The sequence below is a fragment of the Phoxinus phoxinus genome, assembly GCF_949152265.1.
Source record: "Phoxinus phoxinus genome assembly, chromosome: 20".
Classification (NCBI taxonomy): domain Eukaryota; kingdom Metazoa; phylum Chordata; class Actinopteri; order Cypriniformes; family Leuciscidae; genus Phoxinus; species Phoxinus phoxinus.
In genome coordinates this window covers 31,015,424-31,037,114 of record NC_136895.1, presented here as the reverse complement: position 1 = coordinate 31,037,114, position 21,691 = coordinate 31,015,424, and the positions used below count along the sequence as shown (strand labels likewise).

The 21,691-nt window shown below is 41.0% G+C and overlaps 1 protein-coding gene across 4 annotated transcripts in view; it reads left to right on the top strand.

Annotated features, from left to right (window-relative positions):
• The window catches only part of LOC306988173 (uncharacterized protein), a 75,548-nt gene that overhangs the window by 27,846 nt on the left and 26,011 nt on the right, over nucleotides 1–21,691 (top strand). The window lies entirely within an intron of this gene.

Here is a 21,691-nt window from a genome sequence, read left to right as displayed (position 1 = left end):
ACCTCATTGGTTCTTGCTGAAGCTCAAACGTACTGCGTAACACGAGAATGATCCTCATTGGTTCTTGCTGAAGCTCAAACGTGCTGCGTAACACGAGAATGATCCTCATTGGTTCTTGCTGAAGCTCAAACGTACTGCGTAACACGAGAATGAACCTCATTGGTTCTTGCTGAAGCTCAAACGTGCTGCGTAACACGAGAATGATCCTCATTGGTTCTTGCTGAAGCTCAAACGTTCTGCGTAACACGAGAATGAACCTCATTGGTTCTTGCAGAAGCTCAAACGTGCTGCGTAACACGAGAATGATCCTCATTGGTTCTTGCAGAAGCTCAAACGTTCTGTGTAACACGAGAATGAACCTCATTGGTTCTTGCAGAAACTCAAACGTGATGCGTAACACAAGAATGAACCTCATTGGTTCTTGCTGAAGCTCAAACGTGCTGCGTGCGTAACACGAGAATGAACCTCATTGGTTCTTGCAGAAACTCAAACGTGCTGCGTAACACTAGAATGAACCTCATTGGTTCTTGCAGAAGCTCAAACGTGCTGCGTAACACGAAAATTAACCTCATTGGTTCTTGCAGAAACTCAAACGTGCTGCGTAACACTAGAATGAACCTCATTGGTTCTTGCTGAAGCTCAAACGTACTGCGTAACACGAGAATGAACCTCATTGGTTCTTGCAGAAGCTCAAACGTGCTGCGTAACACGAGAATGATCCTCATTGGTTCTTGCAGAAGCTTAAACGTTCTGTGTAACACGAGAATGAACCTCATTGGTTCTTGCAGAAACTCAAACGTGATGCGTAACACAAGAATGAACCTCATTGGTTCTTGCTGAAGCTCAAACGTGCTGCGTGCGTAAAACGAGAATGAACCTCATTGGTTCTTGTAGAAACTCAAACGTGCTGCGTAACACTGGAATGAACCTCATTGGTTCTTGCAGAAACTCAAACGTTCTGCGTAACATGAGAATGAACCTCATTGGTTCTTGCTGAAGCTCAATTGTGCTGCGTAACACTAGAATGAACCTCATTGGTTCTTGCAGAAGCTCAAACGTGATGCGTAACACGAGAATGAACCTCATTGGTTCTTGCTGAAGCTCAAACGTGCTGCGTAACACGAGAATGAACCTCATTGGTTTTTGCAGAAACTCAAACGTGCTGCGTAACACTAGAATGAACCTCATTGGTTCTTGCAGAAGCTCAAACGTGATGCGTAACACTAGAATGAACCTCATTGGTTCTTGCTGAAGCTCAAACGTACTGCGTAACACGAGAATGAACCTCAGTGGTTCTTGCAGAAGCTCAAACGTGCTGCGTAACACGAGAATGATCCTCATTGGTTCTTGCAGAAGCTCAAACGTTCTGTGTAACACGAGAATGAACCTCATTGGTTCTTGCAGAAACTCAAACGTGATGCGTAACACAAGAATGAACCTCATTGGTTCTTGCTGAAGCTCAAACGTGCTGCGTGCGTAACACGAGAATGAACCTCATTGGTTCTTGCAGAAACTCAAACGTGCTGCGTAACACTAGAATGAACCTCATTGGTTCTTGCAGAAACTCAAACGTGATGCTTAACACGAGAATGAACCTCATTAGTTCTTGCAGAAGCTCAAACGTGCTGCGTAACACTAGAATAAACTTCATTGGTTCTTGCAGAAATTCAAACGTGATGCGTAACACGAGAATTAACCTCATTGGTTCTTGCTGAAGCTCAAACGTGCTGCGTAACACGAGAATGAACCTCATTGGTTCTTGCAGAAACTCAAACGTGATGCGTAACACGAGAATGAACCTCATTGGTTCTTGCAGAAACTCAAACGTTCTGCGTAACATGAGAATGAACCTCATTGGTTCTTGCTGAAGCTCAATTGTGCTGCGTAACACTAGAATGAACCTCATTGGTTCTTGCAGAAGCTCAAACGTGATGCGTAACACGAGAATAAACCTCATTGGTTCTTGCAGAAGCTCAAACGTGATGCGTAACACTAGAATGAACCTCATTGGTTCTTGCTGAAGATCAAACGTGCTGCGTAACACTAGAATGAACCTCATTGGTTCTTGCTGAAGCTCAAACGTACTGCGTAACACGAGAATGAACCTCATTGGTTCTTGCAGAAGCTCAAACGTGCTGCGTAACACGAGAATGATCCTCATTGGTTCTTGCAGAAGCTCAAACGTGCTGCGTAACACGAGAATGATCCTCATTGGTTCTTGCAGAATCTCAAACGTGCTGCGTAACACTAGAATGAACTTCATTGGTTCTTGCTGAAGCTCAAATGTGATGCGTAACACTAGAATGAACTTCATTGGTTCTTGCTGAAGCTCAAACGTGATGCGTAACACGAGAATGAACCTCATTGGTTCTTGCAGAAGCTCAAACGTGCTGCGTAACACGAGAATGATCCTCATTGGTTCTTGCAGAAACTCAAACGTGATGCGTAACACGAGAATGAACCTCATTGGTTCTTGCTGAAGCTCAAACGTGCTGCGTAACACGAGAATGAACCTCATTGGTTCTTGCAGAAACTCAAACGTGATGCGTAACACGAGAATGAACCTCATAGGGATGGGACGATACACTTAAACTCACGATACGATGCACCTCGATATGCCAGGGTCACGATACGATACGTCACGATACGATATCAAAAAAGGGAAAAAAAGAAAAAAATATTACTGTATAACAACAACTTATTTATTTTTGTTTCAGCTGCACACAGGGAAACACAAGGCCTAACTGGCCAAACACACACAACTGAAACGCGCTCACACACACACAACTGAAACGCGCTCACACACAACTGAAACGCGCTCACCGCTCACACACACACACACACACACACACAACTGAAATGCTCACACACACACAACTGAAACGGGCTCACTCGCACAATCTGAAATCACACACACAACTGCTCACACACACAGACAACTGAAATGCTCACACACACACAACTGAAACGCGCTCACACACATAACTGAAACGGGCTCACTCACACAATCTGTTTTGCACGCGGACTTGACGGAGGTAGAGTTGGTGAGTTACTCTATTGCCGTCTTTGTCTTTTTTAATGAGAAAGTCAAAATACTGCCAGACATATATGACTTGTATCCAGGCGGAGCGTCCTCAATTTCGACCTCATTTGACTCCATGGTCGGCTGTTTGGGGGCAAGGCAGTTGGTGCTAATTCTAATATTTGTTAGCTCGCTCTAGACTGCAGTGTTGTTGTTGCAGCGCTGTCTTGACGTGATGACGTACCGCAGCCGCACCGTTCCCCGGATATATATATTTTTTCATTTAGTTTTACCCTGCTTGATCAGCAGATAGTGCTGCCAGCCTGTCACCATAGACTGTATGTCTTCCCCATATACATACACACACACATATAATACACTAAATTATTTATATACTACGCAAATCATGCAGCAGTGCCATGTATCTTTATTTCGCGATCCATTTTTTTTTACCTCGATGCGTTTCGTCACGTTTTGTATCGCGATATTTTGTCAAACGATATTTCGTCCCATCCCTAGAACCTCATTGGTTCTTGCAGAAACTCAAACGTTCTGCGTAACATGAGAATGAACCTCATTGGTTCTTGCTGAAGCTCAATTGTGCTGCGTAACACTAGAATGAACCTCATTGGTTCTTGCAGAAGCTCAAACGTGATGCGTAACACGAGAATGAACCTCATTGGTTCTTGCTGAAGCTCAAACGTGCTGCGTAACACGAGAATGAACTTCATTGGTTCTTGCAGAAACTCAAACGTGCTGCTTAACACTAGAATGAACCTCATTGGTTCTTGCAGAAGCTCAAACGTGATGCGTAACACGAGAGTGAACCTCATTGGTTCTTGCAGAAACTCAAACATGCTGCGTAACACTAGAATAAACCTCATTGGTTCTTGCAGAAGCTCAAACGTGATGCGTAACACGAGAATGAACCTCATTGGTTCTTGCTGAAGCTAAAACGTGCTGCGTAACACGAGAATGAACCTCATTGGTTCTTGCTGAAGCTCAAACGTGATGCGTAACATGAGAATGATCCACATTGGTTCTTGCAGAAACTCAAACGTCCTGCGTAACACTAGAATGAACCTCATTGGTTCTTGCTGAAGCTAAAACGTGATGCGTAACACGAGAATGAACCTCATTGGTTCTTGCTGAAGCTAAAACGTGCTGCGTAACACGAGAATGAACCTCATTGGTTCTTGCTGAAGCTCAAACGTGATGCGTAACACTAGAATGAACCTCATTGGTTCTTGCTGAAGCTCAAACGTACTGCGTAACACGAGAATGATCCACATTGGTTCTTGGAGAAACTCAAACGTGCTGCGTAACACTAGAATAAACCTCATTGGTTCTTGCAGAAGCTCAAACGTGATGCGTAACACGAGAATGAACCTCATTGGTTCTTGCTGAAGCTCAAACGTACTGCGTAACACGAGAATGATCCACATTGGTTCTTGGAGAAACTCAAACGTGCTGCGTAACACTAGAATAAACCTCATTGGTTCTTGCAGAAGCTCAAACGTGATGCGTAACACGAGAATGAACCTCATTGGTTCTTGCAGAAACTCAAACATGCTGCGTAACACTAGAATAAACCTCATTGGTTCTTGCAGAAGCTCAAACGTGATGCGTAACACGAGAATGAACCTCATTGGTTCTTGCTGAAGCTAAAACGTGCTGCGTAACACGAGAATGAACCTCATTGGTTCTTGCTGAAGCTCAAACGTGATGCGTAACATGAGAATGATCCACATTGGTTCTTGCAGAAACTCAAACGTCCTGCGTAACACTAGAATGAACCTCATTGGTTCTTGCTGAAGCTAAAACGTGATGCGTAACACGAGAATGAACCTCATTGGTTCTTGCTGAAGCTAAAACGTGCTGCGTAACACGAGAATGAACCTCATTGGTTCTTGCTGAAGCTCAAACGTGATGCGTAACACTAGAATGAACCTCATTGGTTCTTGCTGAAGCTCAAACGTGCTGCGTAACACGAGAATGAACCTCATTGGTTCTTGCAGAAACTCAAACGTGATGCGTAACACGAGAATGAACCTCATTGGTTCTTGCAGAAACTCAAACGTTCTGCGTAACATGAGAATGAACCTCATTGGTTCTTGCTGAAGCTCAATTGTGCTGCGTAACACTAGAATGAACCTCATTGGTTCTTGCAGAAGCTCAAACGTTCTGCGTAACACGAGAATGAACCTCATTGGTTCTTGCAGAAACTCAAACGTGCTGCGTAACACGAGAATGAACCTCATTGGTTATTGCAGAAGCTCAAACGTTCTGCGTAACACTAGAATGAACCTCATTGGTTCTTGCAGAAGCTCAAACGTTCTGCGTAACACAAGAATGAACCTCATTGGTTCTTGCAGAAGCTCAAACGTGATGCGTAACACTAGAATGAACCTCATTGGTTCTTGCAGAAGCTCAAAGTTCTGCGTAACACGAGAATGAACTTCATTGGTTCTTGCAGAAACTCAAACGTGATGCGTAACACGAGAATGAACCTCATTGGTTCTTGCAGAAGCTCAAACGTTCTGCGTAACACGAGAATGAACCTCATTGGTTCTTGCAGAAGATCAAACGTGATGCGTAACACTAGAATGAACCTCATTGGTTCTTGCAGAAGCTCAAACGTTCTGCGTAACACGAGAATGAACCTCATTGGTTCTTGCAGAAGCTCAAACGTGCTGCGTAACACGAGAATGAACCTCATTGGTTCTTGCAGAAACTCAAACGTTCTGCGTAACACGAGAATGAACCTCATTGGTTCTTGCTGAAGCTCAACCGTGCTGCGTAACACGAGAATGAACCTCATTGGTTCTTGCTGAAGCTCAAACGTGATGCTTAACACGAGAATGAACTTCATTGGTTCTTGCTGAAGCTCAAACGTGCTGCGTAACACGAGAATTAACTTCATTGGTTCTTGTAGAAACTCAAACGTTCTGCGTAACACGAGAATGAACCTCATTGGTTCTTGCTGAAGCTCAACCGTGCTGCGTAACACGAGAATGAACCTCATTGGTTCTTGCTGAAGCTCAAACGTGCTGCGTAACACGAGAATGAACCTCATTGGTTCTTGCTGAAGCTCAAACGTGCTGCGTAACACGAGAATGAACTTCATTGGTTCTTGCAGAAGCTCAAACGTGCTGCGTAACACGAGAATGATCCTCATTGGTTCTTGCAGAAACTCAAACGTGCTGCGTAACACGAGAATGAACCTCATTGGTTCTTGCAGAAACTCAAACGTGCTGCGTAACACGAGAATGAACTTCATTGGTTCTTGCAGAAGCTCAAACGTGCTGCGTAACACGAGAATGATCCTCATTGGTTCTTGCAGAAACTCAAACGTGCTGCGTAACACGAGAATGAACCTCATTGGTTCTTGTAGAAACTCAAACGTTCTGCGTAACACGAGAATGAACCTCATTGGTTCTTGCTGAAGCTCAACCGTGCTGCGTAACACGAGAATGAACCTCATTGGTTCTTGCTGAAGCTCAAACGTGCTGCGTAACACGAGAATGAACTTCATTGGTTCTTGCAGAAGCTCAAACGTGCTGCGTAACACGAGAATGATCCTCATTGGTTCTTGCAGAAACTCAAACGTGCTGCGTAACACGAGAATGAACCTCATTGGTTCTTGCTGAAACTCAAACGTGCTGCGTAACACGAGAATGAACTTCATTGGTTCTTGCAGAAGCTCAAACGTGCTGCGTAACACGAGAATGATCCTCATTGGTTCTTGCAGAAACTCAAACGTGCTGCGTAACACGAGAATGAACCTCATTGGTTCTTGCAGAAACTCAAACGTGCTGCGTAACACGAGAATGAATCTCATTGGTTCTTGCTGAAGCTCAAACGTGATGCGTAACACGAGAATGAACTTCATTGGTTCTTGCAGAAACACAAACGTTCTGCGTAACACGAGAATGAACCTCATTGGTTCTTGCTGAAGCTCAACCGTGCTGCGTAACACGAGAATGAACCTCATTGGTTCTTGCAGAAACTCAAACGTGCTGCGTAACACTAGAATGAACCTCATTGGTTCTTGCTGAAGCTCAACCGTGCTGCGTAACACGAGAATGAACCTCATTGGTTCTTGCTGAAGCTCAAACGTGCTGCGTAACACGAGAATGAACTTCATTGGTTCTTGCTGAAGCTCAAACGTGCTGCGTAACACGAGAATGATCCTCATTGGTTCTTGCAGAAGCTCAAACGTGCTGCGTAACACGAGAATGAACTTCATTGGTTCTTGCAGAAGCTCAAACGTGCTGCGTAACACGAGAATGATCGTCATTGGTTCTTGCAGAAACTCAAACGTGCTGCGTAACACGAGAATGAACCTTATTGGTTCTTGCAGAAACTCAAACGTGCTGCGTAACACGAGAATGAATCTCATTGGTTCTTGCTGAAGCTCAAACGTGATGCGTAACACGAGAATGAACTTCATTGGTTCTTGCAGAAACTCAAACGTGCTGCGTAACACGAGAATGATCCTCATTGGTTCTTGCAGAAACTCAAACGTGCTGCGTAACACGAGAATGAACTTCATTGGTTCTTGCTGAAGCTCAAACGTGCTGCGTAACACGAGAATGATCCTCATTGGTTCTTGCAGAAACTCAAACGTGCTGCGTAACACGAGAATGAACCTCATTGGTTCTTGCAGAAACTCAAACGTGCTGCGTAACACGAGAATGAACCTCATTGGTTCTTGCTGAAGCTCAACCGTGCTGCGTAACATGAGAATGAACCTCATTGGTTCTTGCTGAAGCTCAAATGTGATGCGTAACACTAGAATGAACTTCATTGGTTCTTGCAGAAACTCAAACGTTCTGCGTAACACGAGAATGAACCTCATTTGTTCTTGCTGAAGCTCAACCGTGCTGCGTAACACGAGAATGAACCTCATTGGTTCTTGCTGAAGCTCAAATGTGATGCGTAACACGAGAATGAACTTCATTGGTTCTTGCTGAAGCTCAAACGTGCTGCGTAACACGAGAATGATCCTCATTGGTTCTTGCAGAAACTCAACATGCTGCGTAACACGAGAATGATCCTCATTGGTTCTTGCAGAAACTCAAACGTGCTGCGTAACACGAGAATGAACTTCATTGGTTCTTGCTGAAGCTCAAACGTGCTGCGTAACACGAGAATGATCCTCATTGGTTCTTGCAGAAACTCAAACGTGCTGCGTAACACGAGAATGAACCTCATTGGTTCTTGCAGAAACTCAAACGTGCTGCGTAACACGAGAATGAACTTCATTGGTTCTTGCAGAAACTCAAACGTGCTGCGTAACACGAGAATGAACCTCATTGGTTCTTGCTGAAGCTCAAATGTGCTGCGTAACACTAGAATGATCCTCATTGGTTCTTGCAGAAACTCAAACGTGCTGCGTAACACGAGAATGAACCTCATTGGTTCTTGCAGAAACTCAAAAGTGCTGCGTAACACGAGAATGATTCTCATTGGTTCTTGCAGAAACTCAAACGTGCTGCGTAACACGAGAATGAACTTCATTGGTTCTATTTTGAAAGGAGAAAATTGTTGATTGATTCAATGTTGAGTGAAAAAATTACAATGGCTAATTAATTGTTCATTTTAAATTAGTAAGTAATTACAGTTTTTTATTAAAATAAATGTTATATTTCTCTGAGAGACTGTCAGAATTGTATCACTGTTGTATAGTTTTAAAATTGATCTAATATATGTAAAAGTCCTTGCTACAGAAACATGGGTCTTTTAACTATCATTTCAGACGTGATGCTGGAGAATGAGGAGAAACATCATCATGTCAAAACTGGAGAAAAAACTCACTCACAGACTGAAAGTCTTTCTTTACTGAAAAGAAGAGACAAGAAATGTTTCACCTGCAGTCAGTGTGGAAAGAGTTTCACACGCAAACCGAGTCTCAAGGTTCACATGAGGATCCACACTGGAGAGAAACCGTTCTCATGTGATCAGTGTGGGAAGAGTTTCACACATCAAGGAAACCTTCAGAAACACATGATCATCCACACTGGAGATAAACTGCATGAATGTGATCAATGTGGTAAAACATTTTTGAGGACTTCAGCCCTGAGGAGACACATGAAAGTTCACTCACAGGAGAAACCACATTCATGTTCTTTGTGTGGAAAGAGTTTTTCACTGCTGCAGAATTTAAAAGCACATCAGACAACACACACTGGTGTAAGAAATCACTTGTGCTTTGAGTGTGAGAAGACTTTTATTACCAATGGACAATTGAAACTGCACCAGAGAATTCACACTGGAGAGAAACCTTACAAGTGTTCACACTGCGACCAGAGATTCAGTCGGTCAGGAACCCTGAAAACACACGAGAGGATCCACACTGGAGAGAAACCTTACAAGTGTTCACACTGCGACCAGAAATTCAGTCGGTCAGGAACCCTGAAAAAACACGAGAGGATCCACACTGGAGAGAAACCCTACAAGTGTTCACACTGCGACAAGAGATTTCGTCGGTCAGAACATGTGAAAACACACGAGAGGATCCACACTGGAGAGAAACCCTACAAGTGTTCACACTGCGACAAGAGATTTCGTCGGTCAGAACATGTGAAAACACACGAGAGGATCCACACTGGAGAGAAACCGTATCACTGCACTCCATGTGGGAAGAGTTTCACTCAATCATCTGCTTTACACAGTCATATAAAAAACAATCACAGCAAGTAGATCATCTTCAGATCTAGCACTTTAGGTCTAATGCTGTGTCCTCACCAAACGTGACACAATAATACTGTTAAGTAATAAAATATCTTCAATATAAATCTGTCCTAACCAGCAACAGCGAGAGCGACAGAACAAAAGAAACATCATCTAAATACGTCACATTGAATAAAGTTCATCTTAAAGACCAGCAGTTTTTACTGAGATTCAGATCAACTCAAAGATGGACAATATCTATTAGTTTTATTCTTGCATATCATTTTGCTTCATGATTTAAATGATAGTAGTATAATATTTATTATTACACTTTTATTAATGAAAGTTGAAGGTATTTACAGGTTCAAACTGTTCGTGTTCAAAAAGCTGAAGAAGAGGCTGATGCATTTTTAACTTGTTCTTCATTGTTGTTTTTAAATGAACTAGTTCTTCCACTTGTCGTGTATTTAGAAAAAAGATGCAAGATTTACTGTCATGTAGGTTTGCAACTGGCCTTCACTTTTATTATCTGGATATGCTTTGCTATCTTGTTAGTAAAAAAAAAAAATGTTGTTTTTACTTTTTTGTTTTTGCTTCACAAAGTATTATATATATATACATGTATAAAAGCATTATTTTTTAGATATAAAATCCATGAAATGCCCATATGTTTGGTTTTATTGATGTTTTGCATGGTTTTGATAATCTGCCTTTGATTTCGTCTCACAGCGATGACGTCATCACTAGCGCATTTTTCCTTCAGTCAGGGAGCGTCTCAATACTCAAACTGATGCTTCCTCATTCCTCCGTCCTCCTGCCCGTGACCCTGAAACCGATAAGTGTCAGCCATCTTGAAGGACATCTCAATTCTGTAATTGCACTGCGAGGAATAAGGAGTTATGAACCTGGGTGTGCTCTTTGATACCAATCTTTCATTTGAAAGTCACGTGTCTAGTATCTGTAAAACCGCATTTTCCCATCTTAAAAATATATCTAAATTACGCCATATGCTCTCATTGACAAATGCGGAACAGTTAGTTCATGCGTTCATGACCTCAAGGCTAGATTATGGTAATGCTCTACTGGGTGGTTGCCCTGCACGCTTAATAAACAAACTACAGCTAGTTCAAAAAGCAGCCGCTCGAGTTCTTACCAGAACCAGGAAGTATGACCATATTAGCCCCGTTCTGTCAACACTGCATTGGCTGCCTATTAAACATCGTATACATTTTTTAATATTGCTGATCACTTACAAAGCACTAAATGGTTTAGCTCCGCAGTGCTTGAGCGAGCTCTTAACGCATTACAGTCCTTCACGTCTATTGCGATCTCAAAACTCCAGCCAGTTAATAATACCTAGAATATCAAAATCGACTGCTGGCGGTAGATCCTTTTCCTATTTAGCACCAAAACTCTGGAACAGTCTTCCTACCATTGTCCGGGAAGCAGACACACTCTGTCAGTTCAAAGCTGGATTAAAGACACATCTCTATGACCTAGCATACACATAACACATTATAGACTTCTATAACTCAATGTTAGGCTGCATAGATTAGGTCAGCCGGAACTGGGAACACTTCCCATAAATCCTGATGTACTCGTTACATCATAAGAAGGATGGACGTCTACGCTAATTTTAGTGTCTTTGTTTATCCCGAGGTTTTCCCGCAGCCTGCCGGATCCAGATCTGATGAAGGACCTTCGCCTGGACCCGATGACAACGCAGTGCTGAAGTGCCAACTAGCCTCTCCCTATGGAGGATCCCTTTACCACTCTGCAGTATCTACCCCGTAGTGATAAAATACAATTCTGTATCAAATTTATACTGTAGGCAGGACACAGACTGATCTCATGAAATGGCGTATGTGTGACACGCCAATTCGTATTCCATTCGGCGTGCTATCAAGACGCATACACGCTTTTTGCCGTGTTTTTCAATCACATCTGGGGATATGGTTAGTTTCGGCGTAGACATACACGCGGAATCACATCCGGGGATGATGGTTCGTTTCGCTCAGAACATATGACAGATTTTTGACTCCGTCAAATTATTACCCCCCTCGTTGAAGCCAGTACCTGATTCCCTAATCCTAACCGCACTTCTAATCCTAACCCCTCACCCACAACTAATCCTAAACCTACCCATACTAGGGCGTAGACATACACGCGGCGTAGACATACACGCGGATAGCTCAAAATGCGTACAGATAACATGTTTGGCAGTGACGTGTATGTTTACGCAAAGTCATGATGTCATGTTGCAGGACAAGTAGTTTGTTTAGGCTTGGTTTGTAGAGAATTACAAACATGCGCACATATTGTCATGAACCGGGTTTTCCTTCTCTATCTCTCTGTCTCCCTCTCGTGGTTTGTTTCTTCTAGACTCGCACACACACACTCATCTACTCATTACCCTCTCGTTATCACTCCCAGTTGCTCCCTATATCCTCTGCTCATCACTCTCTTCTCTCTCCACCTGTACGCCCTTTTCCCTGATGAGACGCTCTATTTCTAGTCTCCCTCTTCCCTTTGTTCTCCGCCAGATTATTATATCATGTCTCATACGTTACTGGATCTCTTACCTTCTGTCCTGTCGTGTCCTGTCTGGAACGTGTTGTTGTCTGGTGAAGTTTTCGCTAACCTTCTCTACACAGCTGACGTGAGTCTGCTGTAGCCTGTTGCGCCCACCGCTCACCTGGACCCGCTCACTGTTCTCGCCGGGCTTCCCCGCTACTGGCGGTGCGCCAGCCTCCTCGTTTACATTTTGAAGAGACATTTTCTGTTTGTGTTATCGCCTTGTTGGCTGCCTGTGTTCCCTTTTGTGGATTTCCTGAGTTTATTAAAGAGACATTATCTGCATTTGCGTTTGGGTCCTCTCTCTTTCTGAACCGTGACACATATATTCAAACGTACATAACTATAGAAATAATTCTTGATGCGCCATCAGCGTTTCTCACAGGTTCGCGTTTAAAGTCTTTTTAGAGAGAACGGTGTCGTCTTAGCGGCCTCTAATTTAATAACAAATTATCCTTTCAATGAAAGTGAATCAATCAAAACTAACTTTAGCTGGAAAATAACATTATTCAGGAACCGCTATGAAGCCAAAACAATCTGTTACCTTAAATTATACGTTTATCTCTGTAAAGCAGCTTTGAAGCAATCTACATTGTTAAAAGCGCTATATAAATGAAGATGACTTGACTTGACTTGACATGAGCGAGGATGCACAGGCGTCTATATGTGAAAGTCTTTCTTGGCGAGAAACCTGACGCACGTATAAAATCACATGTGCCACAATAATTCATATTTATGCTTTACCTTTGCTGATTAAAGCTACAATATGTAAGATTTTTTAAATAATATATCCAAAAATCACTTGCACAGTGTGATACATTTCCTGCAGTTACTTACATTATCCCAAAAGTTCCCAAAGATTTTTAATTTCAGAGAAATTCCCATTTTAAATAATGTCTCCTCCATGTTCACTTGTCGCCTGTCAATGACGTAATATCCGCGTTGTCCCTGGTTTCCGCTCATACTGCCATAGTAACCATGGCGACATCTGCATTACGTCTAGCGGCTCGCTCACGCTGTTGTTGTTCGTTCAAACAAGGAAATTGCAAGCAGACTTTGGGACAAAAGGAGAACCAAAACGAGGATCAATATCAGCGTGTGTTTTCGAGATGCGAGAGCTCAACATCCGCGACTAACTTCGACTTGGCAGGGACGCCACTTGCATGTACTTTATTAGACAGGTGAGCAAATGTACACACAACTAATCAATGTTATATAGTTCAACATGATGAAATGTTAGGATATGATCAGTATGTTATTCTAATGTTGATCTAGATTACTGCTAGTCTCATACAGACAAACTAACACAGAATAACCTACTGTAACTCAACAACCCCTAGGAATTTTTTTTTACATATTGTAGCTTAAAAATAAACCAAATAAGTTTCGCAGTCGGGTCTTGTATCACCCTGAAAACGTTTCGCTAATACTTTATAATAATGGTCCGTCATTAATAAGTAATGCAGGACTAATGTGTAGTTAGTCAGCTACTTCAGCAAACACTTCAGCTACTACTATTAATATGGAAACAAGCTTAACTAATCAGTGAGTAATATCGAATTTAGGATTAAGATAGTTCCTTCTTAGGTAGGTAATTACTGAATGAGATTGGCATCATTATGAACTAACAGGTAATTATGACAAATTATAAAGAATTACTAATCACAGCATTAAAGTGTCTGAGACGCAATTGTCTTTTTTTACTCTCTACTTGGTCATAAAATGCATAACTAATTACTCAAGTGTTGCCTATAGTCACTATGCAGGAACTACCAGTGATCTGGACCATTATTTTAAAGTGGAAAAATATGTTTTTCACTTTAAAATAATATACTTGTGTGTGAGTGCTGTATAGGCTCACCCCTTCATTTATGTGCATTTATGATCACTGCATTGTGTTGGATTTATTGATTTTTATTGGACATAAAAAAAAAGTGTCTCTAAATGATTGTATTTCCCATTCATTTCATATGTGCCCACTTTTGTCCACGAAAGACCAATTCAGTTCTTTCAACCACTTAACATTATTTAATCGAGTTAAAAAAAATGTGCGTGTGTGTGTTCAGGTCACAAAAGTCTTGTACCTCTCAGATAAAGGAAACTATTTGTAATTAAAAAAAAATTGCCAACATTGTTCGTAAGGCCCCCTGAAGGTTAAATAAACTGTCTAATAAATAATTTTTCAACCTACACATGACTTTGATTTAATTTTTGTTTACATTAACTTTTAGCGTTATTTTTGTGCGTCCTATTTTGTAAATAGTTAGCCAAATTTGGCGCGTTTTTGTGGCATCACCGCGCTGACGTCATCAGTAGTTTCCTTCCTCGGTCAGCGCGTTTGTTGTGTATTCTGAGGTAAGTTCTGCAGTTCAGATATTTCGCGTATTTATTTACACATCCATAAAATACACTTTACACCGTTTGTTTCAGCAACATTTAGGTTATTTCTGAATGGATTTCATCAGATAAAGCCCCAAATGTGCGTCTTTTCTGGCGTCTGTACTCTGACTGATTTAGTTCAGCACAAAACGAACATCTGAGGAAAATGAATGAAATGAAATCATTCAAACATTAACGATTTTGTCATACGTTTCATTTTTAGATTGACAATCTAGTGTTATTGAATGTATTATCTCAAACTTGTACGTTTTGTTCTGTGAGGGAATTTCATGGGGATAGAAACATTTATAACTGTCTTGGTCTTTAATGTGGCAAGCAAGCAAGCAATAGCCCTCATTCTCTGTTAAATATAGACCCGATATAGTCCAGCTATGTATAACCCACTTCTAGCCAAAATAACATTGAATCTGGTTACATGTAATTTTTTCCAAAATAACTTGCAAAATATTTGATATTCCATCATGTAAGCAAAGTCAACTGTGATTACAAGGTGTTTGGTTTCATTTCTTTGACATGTTCTATGTGTATGTGCGTAGACACGATCTAGCTCGTATAGTCAGCCCGGCTATTTGTAGCCCACTTATAGTCGAAACTGATTATTTGTAGTTTTAATTAATTGTTGGGCAGGCAACGATGGTTGATATCCCATCATGTTCGCATTGGTAATAATATCTACAAGGTGCCAGTCATTTCATGACATGGTTGATCTGTAGTCACGATTTAGCTCTGAATGATTTCTTCTTGATTTTGTCAGATCTGCTCCTCTTCCTTCAGTGAAGCCCCTCCTCCTTCAGTGAAGCTCCTCCCACTGCAATTCACCAATAAATGCTGGAATATTCCCATCAGCTACAAGTGAAGACGAGCATCAAACCATCAGGAAGAGCTGAAATCTTTTTTTATTGAAAAAAGTTTATTGAAGGACAGTGAGAACAGGAGAGATCCAGAACACTGCAGAATGGAACACACTGAAGAACAAAGAGGTTGGTGATTATTCCTCATTCTTCATTAAAGGCACAGTATGTAAGTTTCGCCACTAGAAGTCACTTATTCAAAACAAAGGCATAGCTTGATGCCGCTGTGAGTGAGTCAAACAAGTGTGGAAAAGGTACAGGGAACGAGCTTCAGCAGAACAACAGTGAACGGCGAACAGTAGATGTATAGCGTACGTCAATGTTTCTCAACTGGTGGGTTGCAAGACCGTTTTTTTTAGCGGGTCGCATTGTGTGCAGTCAAACAAACAAGAACAAACGTAATTCTCTGGTTTTCTGATGCCTCTTTTGTTTTGAAAGACTCGTGTGCAAGCTGGTGACACTTCTGTCAGATGCTGAGAGAAACGCGTTGGTCTAGGGCTGGGCAATAAAACGCTAACGATATGTATCGCGATAGACACGTAATCGATATCAATAAAAAATGCGTTCGATGTAACGTTCAATTTTTTTTTTTTTTCTTCGTCGGAAGAAATCAGAGGTTCCGAAGCAAGTTTGGTTGCATAAACCAAAGGCACTCACTCTCTGGTAACCTAGCAACGTAGGGAGTGACCATAGGGAGTGCACACGCACACCGGACGAGAAGTGCAGCGCCGAGCCGCATGGACAACTCTAGGTATCGCACACCGGACGTGCACTTTCTCAGTTTATGGCCAGCATATATTGTTATGTTTAAGGACATTATGGAATTAAGATAATATCTGTACTATGTTATGATTGTACTGTACTACAATCGTTGCTAAGTCTGCAGTCTGAACACTTTACCTCAGAGCGTCCGTTAACTGAATCAATTGAGAATATCATCTGAAAATCCGATAACATCAGCAATGTTCATTCAAGCAGCAGATTTCTGTGAATGAATGTAAAGCTAAATGTATATTGCAGCACAGGGTGACGTCAATATACATTAACGATGATTTGAGACAAATAAATGTCAACTATGTAAATGGCGCTCTGTGGCGCAGGATTTTAAACAAGGTCCTGAGCTGTTGCTGGGCGCCGCGGAAAGAGCGCTGAATGGCACCGCCGTGTGTGTACACTCATAGAGAATAATGTGTTAGAATTTTAAATACGATGTGGTGCACGACCGTCGTCCCCGACTGGTAATAGGCTACCACAAACTTGTTTTACCACCTTAGCCGCGCTCATCCTTTGGAGCACAGCCGTGACTGTGTTGACATTTCTGACTTTATAACTGAGGGGATTATATTTAGAGGAAGTTTAAGTAAAAAAAAAAAATTGTTTAAATGTAATATATAAATAGGTCATAAAAAAAAATCAATAATTATCGATATCGACCGATATGAAACACTTGTATCGTGATACCATGGCCGCGGGAAGTAGGGGTGCTGAGGGTGCTGCAGCACCCCCTGACGACAGCTGTTTCACTACATTGGCATTTAAGATGACATGACTTTAAATAACTTTCAACATGTTTTTTAAAACACCTTCTACCTTTATAAAATTACTCTAAAGATTATTTCGTTTTGATATGTTGTCGAATATGGTTTTATAACTAAAAGAAATGTATATAGCCTACCAAAAGGCAAAAGCCGATCCCGCATGGAGTAACACTGCTGAGGACCAGCATCTCAGAACTCATTTGACACTCATTTAATGCATGATCTTGTTCACTCAGACGTCGGTGAAAAAATTTAATAGATGTCTTGATTAAAGCATTCTTTGGCTTTAGGAGAACGTGTTTTTCCATCCCACTCTTTTCCATTGTTTTTCAGTGTGAACGCACTCGTGTTTAACTGTTGCGCTACATATTTAGAAGACGCTTTTATCCAAAAAAGGAACAAAGCAATTCGTCAAATGTCATTCATAATACGGATTAGACAATAGTAATACAGGGCTAAGATTATCACAAATAAACACAAGATTTTGACGCATATCCAAGGGTTTGTGGCGGGGAGTGTGAAGCGCGCACTGCATGGCACGGAGGCGCGGGCGCGAACTCCTATCAACAGTGAAACAACTTCTATAGGCCTAGTTGTTTTTAACCGTGAAAATACTCTATAATTTCTGGTCATACAGAAAATAATAATACATTATTCGTAACTACTTTTATTTGTGTAAACTCACAATAACAAGAAAACGTTGTGCGTTTGTAAAATAAAATAAAACAATCATGCCGCGCTTTCATGATCTCCGTGAACTGGAGCGCGAGAACTGAAATAAAATATAGCCTATGCCTGTGTAGGCTAAAGCTTGAAATATCCACTTTAAAACGAACAAATTCAAATCGAAAGCTAATACATTTTGTTCTGATTATGTAATGCGTATAAAAAGGTGCATTTCTCTTAAGGCGCATCCACTTAACAGCGGAGATGGAGATGTGTTTTTAGCCGACACTGATTTAGAAAACAATAGTTTATTAATAAACAATTCAAATGCCTCGTTATTTTTTCTGACACATTTATTATCATTAGCCTATAAATCGCCTTTCTGTGGTTGCAGAGACATAGACTCTTCTCATTCAGCACTGCGGGAAAAATATAATTTCCAGGTTCTAATTTTGTCTTAGAAAAATAGTAAAATAAAAATCTATATTAATTTGTGAATATTTTAAATGTTTAATAAAGGGACAATAAGTCATAAACAAAAATTCGTCTATATTTATTTTTTTTGCGCAGCATTCGGTCTAGCCTACAGTTCAAATTAAAATTGTGTTGGTCAACTTAGCGTTTTAAAAATACAACAACCGTTTTCGTTTTGGATAAGTGCCCTGGATATAAGCCTACCTCTCTATCTCTCTTAAATATTTTTGTTCTCTCTGTTTTGTCATTTAGTAAACTTTATAGATTTCAACCATATTATTCCTTCTTGAGTCTCTTTAACAAGAACTTAGATTAATGTATGAATTGAATAGTGATTTTGTGACCTATGATGAGGGAAGAACCATGATACCCTTGGTAGTATCAAATGATAGCCTATAGCGATGTCATCAGGATACACACACCGGTAGGCAGTGGCCATCCTTACCTGGTGACCACCACCATAATTTATAGTTTACCCACCTCTTTTTTTGGTTGCGCTCGCGTCTCGCGCATGACACAGCGTTCTCAAAACGCAGCACTCTAGTTAAAATAAGTTAAACTAAAACGCGCCTCGAGACCTTGCGTTTTTCCCTCTTCCACTGCCCGCGTTTGGCATCTTGCATTTTCGCTTTGAAAGATTATGCATTCTGTGTGAACCGGCACATAACTCAACTGAGCATGTATCATAAGGTAAGATGCAGCTTTTTGTGCTGTGTTTTTAAAATGTATCATGAGTTCTGAGCGTTCTCACATAACTCTGTCCTCATTCCTTTGTATGGTCATCTTTTTGTTTGGGCTTTTTAATATTATGATTTTGTTAAAAAAATTCTCTACCATCACCACCCCGCAATATCAAGCCCCGCCCCATTAAGCCCCGCCCCCAGCACCCCCTAGATAAAATACGTAAAATACGTTCTTATAAAATAAGCCTCTGCGTGATACAGTTTTCAGCCATATCGCCCAGCCCTACGTTGTCCTGATTAGCATCTGCGGTCAAGTCATTTATAAGCACTTTTTACAATACAGATTTACACAGGAGCTTTACTGTGATAACAGGAAAAATTGCAGCAGCTCTAGAAGAAAGTCATGTCCTGTTTAAGTAAGTAAAGTGTTGATTCATTTCCGTTGTCAAAAATAGTTTGTTATTAAATTAGGGGATGTTCACAGACACAGTTTTTAGCTGGAAACAGAAAGGTTTTATTGCGCTCTGGTCGTTCATACGACAGCGGCCTGAGAACGCAAACTTGGAAATAGGTTTTGTGAAAACTATACCTTTATCATCTCCGTGTAAAATTCAAAAACATGAATCAGTGAAAACGTTGACGGCATGCACAGGTGTGTAGTCTTTTTTTACAAAGTGAAATCGCCAATAACTTGTCAGGTAATTTAATACAGTGTTTTTAGTCGTTTCTCGTTTCCTTGTGTTGCTAAATGTCACGCAATTATTTTAAAACATTGTATGATGGAGAAAATGCTGTATTTGTGTTACTACAAATAAAGCTCTTGTTCTGGTTATGCTATGCTAGTCACTTGACAATAGTGGTGTTGTCTGAGGCATGTTAAAAACATGGTACTGGCGGTAAATCAATAAAACAAGAGATTTAAACAACAATACTAACCATGTTGAGCTATATAACTGTGATTCATTTTCTGTCGATAAGGTAGGGCGACCATACGTCCTCTTTTTCCCGGACATGTCCTCAGTGTTTCCCCTACAATGTATTCAGTAGCGGCACAGTGCCGCCGCTGGATTTTCAGCGCCACTGCAAAATCTTCACATGATCAGTAATATTACGACATTCACTTACACACTGTAAAAGTAGACGCCTCCGTCTCAACACGCGACAGTTGCAACGTATATTCACATCAAATGTTAACGCAGAGGAACTGGACACTGCAGTTCACAAAAGTTCATTATTTGCATGTAATTTAAAGCTTTGCCGGTTAAACATGTCATACACACGCTTATGCACTAAAAGCCTGTCGAACAGCGCCTGGTTACTGGGATAAGTTATCTTTCGAGTCTTATTGCGCTAATATACTGTCAAATACACACAAGGTTTACATAAACAAAGTTGGTTATGTCTAAAGTGAAAGAAAACAGAAAATGTAAAGAAAATCTGCTCGTTAAATGCGTGTATATTAAACGCGTCGTGTTCATGTCTTAAAGAGACAGTAGCGTATACCGGTAATAGTAAACATGCTGCCGCTTGTCCTTAAAGTGATAGTTCACACAAAAATAAAAATTATGTCATTATTTACTCTCTAATGTTGTTCCAAACCTGTATTAATTTCTTTCTTGTGCTGAACACAAAAGAAGATATTCTGAAGAATGTGGCTAACCAAATAGTTGCTGGTCCCAATTGACTTCCATAGTAGAAAAAATATATACTATGGAAGTCATATCAACTGTTTGGTTACCCAGATTCTTCCAAATAACTTTTATTTTCAACAGAAGAAAGAAACTTATTTGGGTTTAAAACAAACAATCAGGCCTTGAATCTGTTGATGGTATGTCATATTTGTATGTCTCAAAATGTCCATTTCTATCCTCAAAATTCGTCAGAAGTCATGGTTTAAGGGGTAATTAAAAAAACATTAAAAAATCTTCCGGAAGTGCATGCCCCCGGACCCTCACGCTCGTGGCTTGGTAACAACCTCCGGCACGTAACAGCACCGCTGCTGGAAAAATTTCTAGGGGAAAAACTGGTCCTCTTTTTCCCGGACATGTCCTCTTTTTCGACCTAAAAAAATGCTATTAGAATTTTCGGCTTTTGGTTTCTACAGTCGCAGTTTTTGCATTGCTTTAGGTCCCGCCTTCTCGCACGCCATCATTGGTCATGTGATGAACACAAACATTGGTCAAACTGCATTTCAATCTTTCCCCTCAGAACCACGAGAACACAAGAGACGGCAGCGCAGCGCTTGCTTATCAACAGTGGCACATGGAAAGTCATCTTTGGAAAACAGTCTCGACCAGTCGAGCCACGAACGCCGTGCTAAGTGAGCTGGTCGATAGGTCACAGTTCATCTCACGTAGCACGGCGTTCGTGGCTCGACTGGTCGAGACTGTTTTCCAAAAGATGGCTCCTGCCTGTATACGTGACGTGTACTGTCTTTATAAAATATCTTCTTATTAAACTGTCTGCACACTTACACAATTCTCAATGCTTCGGTTTGCATGTAGGGACCCTCATTATGCTGCCGTGTTAGTGTGGGGCTATTTTGAGGCTTGTTAGCGGTATTAACCAGCGATTTACTTTGAATTACTCTATGCCCCATATACTAGCGTTATAAGCTAATCAGGTTTTAGAGATAAAACTCTTTACATTCGATTATCATGAAAACACATCCCAGAGAACGATCGACTCGGTAACCATGTGTTAATTACCCCTAGGTTAATTTTTCGCCGGAATTGTCCTTTAATACACAAGTCAACAAAATATATAACACTGTTTTGGTGGTTTTGGGATATTTTAATTAAAAAATCG